The sequence below is a fragment of the Mauremys reevesii genome, linkage group 9 (genome assembly GCF_016161935.1).
Source record: "Mauremys reevesii isolate NIE-2019 linkage group 9, ASM1616193v1, whole genome shotgun sequence".
In the NCBI taxonomy this organism is placed as follows: Eukaryota; Metazoa; Chordata; order Testudines; family Geoemydidae; genus Mauremys; species Mauremys reevesii.
The window spans coordinates 2,186,254-2,195,955 of NC_052631.1; positions in this window are offsets into that span (position 1 = coordinate 2,186,254).

Sequence of the window (9,702 nt, forward strand, 5' to 3'; positions counted from 1 at the left end):
GCTCGGAGCAGGGGTGAGCTAGGATGGCGGGGTGCCTCAGGGTGAGGGGTGGGGAGCTGCCGCGGGGGAGGTGCCTCAGGGCAGAGGGGGGTAGCTGCTGCGGGGGGGGGGACCTCAGGGCAGGAGGGAGAGGTGCAAGGTGGAAGTTTCGCCTAGGGCGCAAAACATCCTTGCACCGGCCCTGCTGCAGAGGGGTGTGTAGAGGAGCCCTTTCCCTCCATCATCCCACTAGCCTTCCTGTTTGAGGAACGATGCTTCAAAGAGCTCTAAAATCCATGTGCTTGAGGAGATTTCCTTGACGTTTGCTGTGCCTCATGGCAGTGCAGATGTGGGTCACTCACCCAAACTTGGGTTTATTTGAGCTAGGGCTTCTGGAGATATAATTAGCTTTTTTTAATTTCAAAAAGTTTCTAGGTGGGTTTCTTTTGCACAGAGCTGGAGATCAAACTAGTGGTGTGATGTGGGTCAAAAATGGTTTCAGTTAATCAGTTTTTACGCAGGGTAGTATACTACACCTACTACTACTACTGGCACCTACTAAGTCTTTGAGGGATCCAAATTATGAACAGTGTTTAAGAAAACATTCACTTCATGTGCGTAGCTATGCAGTCTGGAAGGATGACAGTGCACATGTGAAGTGCACGTGACGGATTCTCTGCAGCCCCTTTATGATTGCGTGGGTTGCTCAAGGGAACATGCCAACACCACTGCCCCAGGGAACTCCCTGCCACTGACATCTCTCGTGTGGACTCTGTACTCCTGTGCAATAAAGATTTAATTACCAGATTGTTATAACAGTGTAATTTATTCTATGTGGAAGTTAACTGTGAATAGAGCAGAATGGTCAGCAGCCGTTCTAACCACAGTTGTTATATCCAGTGGTAAAATGGTGCGTGCGAGCATGCAGGTAGGGTGGGAAATGAGGATGTGTTAGGCCAGTCTTGGATTGCTTGTATGAGGAAAATCTGTATTTTACTAGCACGGGGGCGCAGATTAATGTTGTGTTTCCAAAGAGGCATAGTATGAGGGTTTGGCAACTCTGTCAGATCCAATGTGTGGATTGTGGGAGAGTCCTGGGTCATGAGGGAGAGCAAGGAGTGCACCATGATGTGGGCATTGCTGACTACAGGCTGAGCTGGGTGGAGAGATGACTTACATTGGCATCATGTTTCACCCTCACTGCGATGTCTAACCAGTGACTTAAGAGGTTATGATCTACTGGACATTGTGGGATTCACTTGGGTGGAAATGACCTGAGCATTTATTCCTGGTTTTCTGCTCATATGACATAACAGCAGATTTGAACAGTATCAAAGGTTTTTGTGTAGGAGCTCTGATAGTTTTCTCTGGTTATAGCTGAGCATATGAATAATTGCTACAGCGATAATATAAAAGTTAGTAAGTGTTGGAAGAACATTAATTAGAAATTGGAGTGTTCGTGGGTGACCAGAAAATGTGTGCTGTATGGCATAGAAACATTACAAGCTCTGCCATCTTACTGTTACGTCTAGTGGACAGGGACCAGAGGATTTTTCTCTCAAACATAAAACTGTAATTTTTTTGTCTGATTTCTCTCACCAGCCCTAGAACAAACTGCCTAGGGAAGTCTTGAAAGCTTCTTCACTAGAGGTTTTCAAAAGAAGGCTGAATAGCCATCTGTCTTGGATGGTTTAGACATAAGTCCTGCATCTTGGCAGGGGATTTGACTAGATGACCCTTGCAGTCCCTTCTAACCCTATGGCTCTATGTTTCTATAGAAGTGCACCCTCCAAACATTCTGACAGCTGAGCAGGAGCACCATTCCGCTCCAGGCACTGTGTGTGAATGGGGTTATAGGAAGGGGAGAAGTAACAGCAATAGAAATGTTTGTATATCAGGGAGTGAAGACTTCACGAAGCTGCATTCCTGCTTGCAGTAGAAAGGGCAGGAGGGACTGAATAGGGTAGTCAGGAGGGGCCAGGATAGAGGGGGAGAATGCAGTGATTAAGTCAGGGGCACGGCTGAGGAGGGGTGCCAACGCCTGGTGCGCGTGGTGGGTGGGATGTCTGACTGGCTCAGTATTCATATACAGTAAGTGATATGTACTGCTGCCTAAATGACTACTAGCTTCTACCATATCTTTTTCTTTTTTTTTTTTAACCTAGGAAATTCAATGGCAAACCTCTGTGAATGGAGAATTAAGGTTGCTTGATGGTATGTCATCCCCTTGCAGAATACTGAGTTGAGCAAAACACAGTTAAGGTTCCCATGCCATCTTTCATCAGCATCCCTGCATGCCCCATTAACACTGTACTAAGTTCTCTGGTGGGCTGGGTGGCCCGGTGGTTAGCCTCCACCCACTAGTAGAGAGAACCTGAAGCACTGGACCTGAGACCTGAACCACAGCCAGAAAAGCCAGGCTATGTTATGAGCAAAAGTCAGGCCTTGTCATTAAGCAAATACTTGCTTACAAGTTCACTGTCAGGTACATGACCTTAGCTAGTGTTGCTAAAACACAAAACACAGGCACACCTAAGAGGTATCAGGCATTCATGTAAACACATTTCTAGAGAAGGTGCAGGAAGAGACCGACCCTGTAAGAATAGTGAATAGGGATGTTTTGTTTGAACCAGCAGGCACAAGGTGTAGGGTTGGTGACTAATGATGTCAGGAATATAATACCTAAGTTGTCTGATACAATGTATAGAAGGAGAAGTCATAGGAGGGGCACCTCTGTCCAGCCGAGGGAGCAGCAGAGACTCCAGCCGCTGTCTGAGCTGGCCTATTGTTGTGGGCATACGTCTGCTAGCGTTCCTGTAACCACGGAGCCAGGGTGCTAGGCCCATGCTTCATCGACAATAAGCCTGACCGAGCACCTTCACGCTGACCCAAGCCTGCGGTCTTTCTGGGGGTGCTATTGAGGTCTGCAGAACCAGCTATTGGCTCGGGGCTGGGATGGAGAGAACACAGGCGCACAGGCTCCAACCCAGGGCCCTCATAGGGGCAACAGCGTTCGGCCTCCAAGGGGGCTCTGAGTTACCCTCGCTGGGTCACTTCGTACTGCCACTTTCCCCTCTCAGCTTCTGGTCCCAGGTAAAGGTCCCAGGAAAAAGGAACCAACCCATCAGCCCTCTACAGGCTCAGTAGATAGTTGTGGTCCCTCAGGGAGACTGCTCTGGCGCCTTTGGCAGGAGCCTGCAAGGTAGGCCTGCCTTCCTCCTCTTCTGAGCTGGGTTGCTTTCTTTTTTTCAACCTGTCTCCAGTTGGCACATGCCCTGCCGGGCTATCTGGGGCCAGCACTGTCCTCTAACCCCTTCCAGTGCAGGCTGGGGTTTGTATACCCCCATCTCTCTCACACCTTCACTGGGCCAACCTCACAGTTGCTGAAATGTACACGCTCTTCACCTCCTCTTACAACCCATTCTCTCTCAGCCACAAGATTCCATCAAACACTGTTAAAGGACTAAAAGTAAAAAAGGAGTTTGCTCATGCCACCTTCCCTCTGCCCTCTTTGGGCAATGCCTCAATATACACAAACATATACTCGCACTTGGGAGTACAAGATTCCAAGTTCCAGGTCCTGGTGTACATTCACACACTTAGCCGGCTCCCCAGAAAGAACATGAGACCTGGACAATAGAAGAACCCCTTCACAGCCTCTTACAACTCCCATACCCTTACTCACAAACTGCCATCTCAACCTACACGTCCACTTATCCATCACTGAAGCATCAGAATCCTTTCCTCTTCCACCTCACTGCTGACAGTATCCTTTGCAATAAAAAGGTCCCCTGCTACTGACATAACCATCCGACGAAGGGTATTCACCCACGGAAGCTCATGCTCCAATATGTCTGTTAGTCTATAAGGTGCCACAGGACTCTTTGCTGTTATAACCTACTAGCAGTTCTCAATCCCCTGGGGGGCTGCAAGCAGGTTTCACAGGGTCCACCAAGCATGGCCAGTGTTAGACTCACTGAGGCCCAGGGCAGAAAGCCAAAACTCTGCTGTGCAGAGCTGAAGCCCAGGGCCCTGAGCCTTGCCACCTGGAGCTGAAGCCAAAGCCTGAGCAACTTAGCTTTGTGAGGCCCCCTGTGGTTTGGGGCCCCAGGCAATTGCCCTGCTTGCTACCCCCTAACGCCAGCCCTGGCTTTTCTATGCAGAAAACCAGCTGTGGTGGCACAAGTGGCCCATGGAGTTTGTATAGCATGTTGGAGGGAGCTCAGAAAGAAAAAGCTTGAGAACCCCTGACCTACACAATTGTGCACAGAAATGATGATAGTGCATCCTGAAGGTACATGTGCACCTCTTCCCTTTCCTCAAATCCATCAAAGGTGCAAAACATACATCTCCTCATACCACAATCACAGCTCTGTCACACTCCTCAAAGTAACCCACAGATCTCAAACATCTCTACCAAGCAGAGTGCACTACCGCTTCCACCATTCAGTATAGCTACAGCTGACGCCGACCACACTCCCTTTACTTGGTGTGCATGCAGATAAGTGCTTAGACTGCTCTCATACCCCAGCTCGTTACTGGCAATGCGTTTGTAATAGAACCCCTGGGCCCTGCTAATCATAACGTACGCAATTCTCCAATGAAATGATTCATACTGGATCCTGAAGGTACACATGCAGCTCTTCTCTTTACTCATGCACATCAGAGGGTGCAAAACATACATCTCATATCATCACAACTCTGTCATACACCTCAAAGTAATCCACACGTGTTCTCATACGGACGTACCCCTTTATCAAGCAGGCTCAACTGCCTGTACCATTAAGTGTAGTTACACCCAACACCCTGACTGCACCTGGAGTGTGTGCAAATAATTATCATTGGCTACTGCTCCCGGGGAACAGAAGGAAGGTAGCATGGGCAACATTTTCCTTTTTGTCCTCTAGTAAATGTTGAAATCTATGGTGAGAGTGAATGGGTTGAAACAGGAGGCGAAGAGCTTGTATATTTCAGCAACTGTTGGGTTGGCAGAATAAAGATAGGTGTGTCAACAGGACATATTTGGGCATTGCTTAATGGGGGCAGAGTTAAGGTTGCAGGGGCAACATTAACTGTGCATTTTCTGGTTTTCAGATATTTGCAGAACACTGAATTGAGCAAAGTTTAAAGGGGCAATATACTATCAAGAAATCTTAATGCTGCATTAATGTAGTTTTTTATACTGAATATACAAATTATTCCCAACCCTGTACTCTGTGCCAGTATATAACAGCATAGTTTGACCCCTGATTACAGCATGAGAATTAGAGGAGAGAAGACAATCTTTCCTTTGACAAGCCAAAATCAGACAAGAGGCTTGCCTGGATGGTACAAAGTACATCAGTCCCATGAGCAGTCGTGCCAGCTTCAAACAATGAAAAATCATGAGTCAGGTCTCAGAAATCATGAGTAGCTTAGCAATCATAACATTTATTTAATGTGTGAGCATTCTTTTTCTGTCTGGTTTTTGAGACATTAGCGTACAGTCAGGCCACATTTTTCAAATTTTTTTCTCCACAACCATGAGAGGTAGAAACTTTTTTTCTTAAAAAGCAAAAATTATTGACTGAGATTCTCAGATATTCACTTAACTCCAGAAGTCGAGGCTTATAAAAACCACCAAATTTCACAAGATAAAAGAAAGTAGTCAGCAGCACTACAGGAGTATCTGAGTAAATTGCGGGCAAGGGAGGTGGAGAAAGTTCTCAGATTTTTTAGCTCTGTAGGCAAAGCAGGCTGTAGACATGGGATCCTGAAAACCCTCCCTTGATGCTCCTCCTGTTGCTTTCAATGGGAAGCGTATGGATGCAGGGCTTGTGGTCTCCAATGCTGCCTTAGTTTTTGCTGAGGATTCCCTGAAGTCTTGCTAGAGTATTCCTCAAATATTTCATGCTTTATTTTGGGTCTGCTGAAAATTCTGTAGCTTCTGATAAAACTCCCTTTGACTTTAAAGACTAAGGTACTTTCACATAGAAGGATGACTAAAAATATGTCCATGATGACAGAGGAAATGTTCCTGAAGGTCATTTACAAGAAACAGTATTATTTACAGCCAACATCACCACCTCACAAACAGGTGTGGTGATCAGTGAAGGTTGCAGTTGAGAAAAAGAACTTTCATTATAGCCCAAGTTCTTACACTGGATGATGCTAAAACAAATCAAGAAAAAAAGAAAGCCAAACACTATGGTTCCTTAAAATCTTAAATTTAAAATTTTGCAGCTGTACAATAAACAGCTAACTATTACTATTAGCACTTAAGGTTCAGATGCTCAGCTAGTGTAAGTTGTCCTAGCCCCATTGTCTGTAGTGGAGTTACAATTTACACTAGCTGATGATCTGGCCATTATATATGGCGGAACATTATACTATGGCTGTACACCCACAGATCTCAAAGCCATTTACAAGCATACTTGTATGATCTAAAAAGTACAGTCATCTAAATTTGACAGATGAGAACAAAGAAACAATGAGACTAAGGAAGGTCACACACAAGAACATAGCTGGAAAAAGAGCCCAGATCTCTCAACTCTTCTTCCTGTATCTTAACAGCAGGTTACCCCTTCCTGTATTTTCAAAGCACCCTACAAGCATTTATTTCCCATGGCAAACAGTGGTCCTGTTCCTGAGATGGAGAGTGCCCTCATCTCCAATTTACTTCCCTTGAAGCACCCACTAAGACAGACAGCATGTCCTTCCAATGCCCCACAGAAGCAGGAAGCTATTAGCTACACGTTACAGGCTTGGGGGGAAGGAGTTCAGGAGGACTGAGCCAACCTCTTATGGGAACTGGGTGTAGCCCCAGCTGTGACTCATGAGTTGTCTTGCAGGTGGTGAGAAAAGACCAACAAGCAGCTCAGCTGGGGTAAAAGCTACTGGCTGGCCAACTTGCTCCTGCAGGAGACCTCAGGCCAGGTGAGTCTCCAGTGAGGTCCCGCAAGGAATGGTTCTTGGTCCTGCACTAACACATTTTTATCAATGAACTGGAAGAAAACATGAAATTGCTGACAGTTTGTTCATGACACAAAACTTGGGGGAGTGGTAAATAATGGAAAGGACAGGTCGTTGATAGAATGCAACCTGTGTTGCTTAATAAGCTGGGTGCAAGCAAACAATTTGTGTGTTAATACAGCTAAAGACAATTCTGTATATATGACATTTTCTGTATTTCTGTCTCCCAGTTCTTCTTTCTATGACCATTTATTTGTGGATTTAAATTGAGAGAGCATCCAAAAGGTGCTAGATTCATTCAAAATACACAGGAAGGCACAGCCCCTGACCTGTAATGTGTACAGTCTAAAACTAGTTAACTTCCCTGTTAAGAAGATTTTGCCTGAAAAAACAGATCTTCATTGCTTAAGAGTTCCTGTATTATAAGTTCTATAACTAACTTGACAGGTCTCTAAATGAAACTGTAAATAGGGAATAGTCATCGAGCAGGTGTGGTTCTACTGGCATCCCGAAGGGATCAGTTCTTGGCCCTACACTATTTAACCTGGAAGAAAACATAAAATCATCCCTGATGAAGTTTGCCAACGACACTAGGATAGGGGGGAGTGGTAAATAACGAAGAGGACAAGTAACTGATGCTGAGCGAACTGGATCGCTTGGTAAGCTAGGCAGAATAATAATATGTATTTTGATGAGGCCAGATGTAAAGTCATACAGCTAAAACCAAAGAATTTAGGCCACGCTTACGGGATGGGGGACTCTCTCCTGAGAAGCAGTGACTGTAAAGACATGGTGGTTATTAGGGAAGTTGCGGACAATCAGCTGAACATGAGCTTCCAGTACAATGCTGCTGCTAAAAGGGCTATTGTGATCTTTGTGTCTATATAAACAGGGGAAAGGTGAGTAGGAGTAGGGAGGTTCTGTTACATCTGTATTTAACACTGGTGTGACCGCTGCTGGAACACTGTCTCTAGTTCAAGAAGGAAGTTCAAAAACTGGAGAGGTTCAGAGAAGAGCCATGAGAATGATACATATTGAAATGCTTTAGAAAAAATAGTATGTGATCATATAAAGACTATCATAATATGTACCCACAAGGGAGACAAGTCAAGCTTGAACAGGCAATCAATTCTGGCATTTTTTTAAGTTTCTGAGAGCTTGAGTTTGTAACCTTAATAATCGTTTAATGTAATGTAGTTTCTTGCATGTAATTTCCTGTTTGGTTTTTTTTAAAGCAAATTAAAATGAACAAAAGGGACTTTCATGTGGTATCATATTGTCACCTATTTGGGTCATCAGCAGGACTGGAACCTCTAGATCCACCACCTACAGCTCTGCAAATTGATAAAATGAAGTAACAGATAGCAGTACTAGCTTGTCATCCTCTGTGCGTCTCACAGCTATTTGTTGACAGCAGAGGAATGTTGGGATTAAGGAATCTCTGGTTCCATGCCAGGTTCTGGAGGGGAGTGTGCTGTAGTGGGCACAGGCTCCTTTGCCCATTTGCCCCCTAAGCTTGATCCTTTCTGCCCCTCTCCTACAAACTGCCCGATCCTAATCCTGTCTCTTCCCCACCGCTGGCTCCTCGTCCCACTCCCATTCGCCTCACCTACACATTTCTAGGCTGCACTCCTCAGACTTCTCATCTCACTATCAGTTTCCTTGCCCATCCAGCCCTAGTCCTTCACTCCAGACTCCACATCCCAGTCTCCTTTCATAGACATTCCCAGTTACCTCACCAGCCTCAGTTCTATCCTTTCTCTTTCTAACTTACCTAATGTCGTCTCCTCTCTCAGATCATTGTTCAATATCTCCATGTACCCCCCAACTCCCTGCTCCACTCTCAACCTCCCCTGGCTCTCAGTCTGCTTGCCCAACCAGTCACTCACCTTCTACCTCAACTCCCAGTGCCAGTTACCCTCTCCCTATCAGCTCCTTGCCTCCATCTAATTTTCCTGTCCCCTTGCAGGTCCAGCTCTTGTCCCCTCTGCATTTGAATCTGCAGCTTGCTCCTCCTTGCTGCCTGGTAATCACCTTTGTATTTAAAAAGATCTCCTGTCATTCATCTAAACCATCACTACAGCTGAGGACTGGAGCCTTTCAGCATTCATAGCTACGTATGATGTTATTTTGTTAACTCTCCTCATTTGGTTACCGTTTTCTTACACTAGCTTCTTACCAACAGATCTAAACTATCTGAGAGCAGGTCTCAGGTCACTAAACCTTTATACACTTAATATCTTTGAAGATGCCCTTGTACAACTGCACAGCCCTCATTATGAGTCAATTTATTATCTATGAAATCAGTCACGGAAGTTAGAGAAATAAAGGGGATTTCCCCTAGGTGAATGCTACACTTCACTTGACACTTCTAAACAATGCCCTTTGAAATCACATGACTTTGAGCCTTGTTATTGAAGACTTGATCAAAATAACGTTAGCCTTATCAATGGGAATGTGAACCAAACACTTAGTCAGTCAATTTATCTGTTTATTGAGTTAATGGAATGGGGCAGTGGGTCCAACATTCACTCTCTGCTCACTGTAATTTCAATAACTTGATTTGGAAATCCATTGTCAAAGCCATATTTTGAGATATAGCCCGCAGAGGACACAAGCCATATTTTGACACTGACATATGGCAGAATGGCCTCCAGAATACTCATGCATTTCTCAGTTTTCCATGAAGATTCAGCATCAGTTAGTTTAAAAAGGGGCTCTTTGCTGCGAAGGCCACATTCGCTGTTGGATCATGCTCTGAGGTAGTATAAG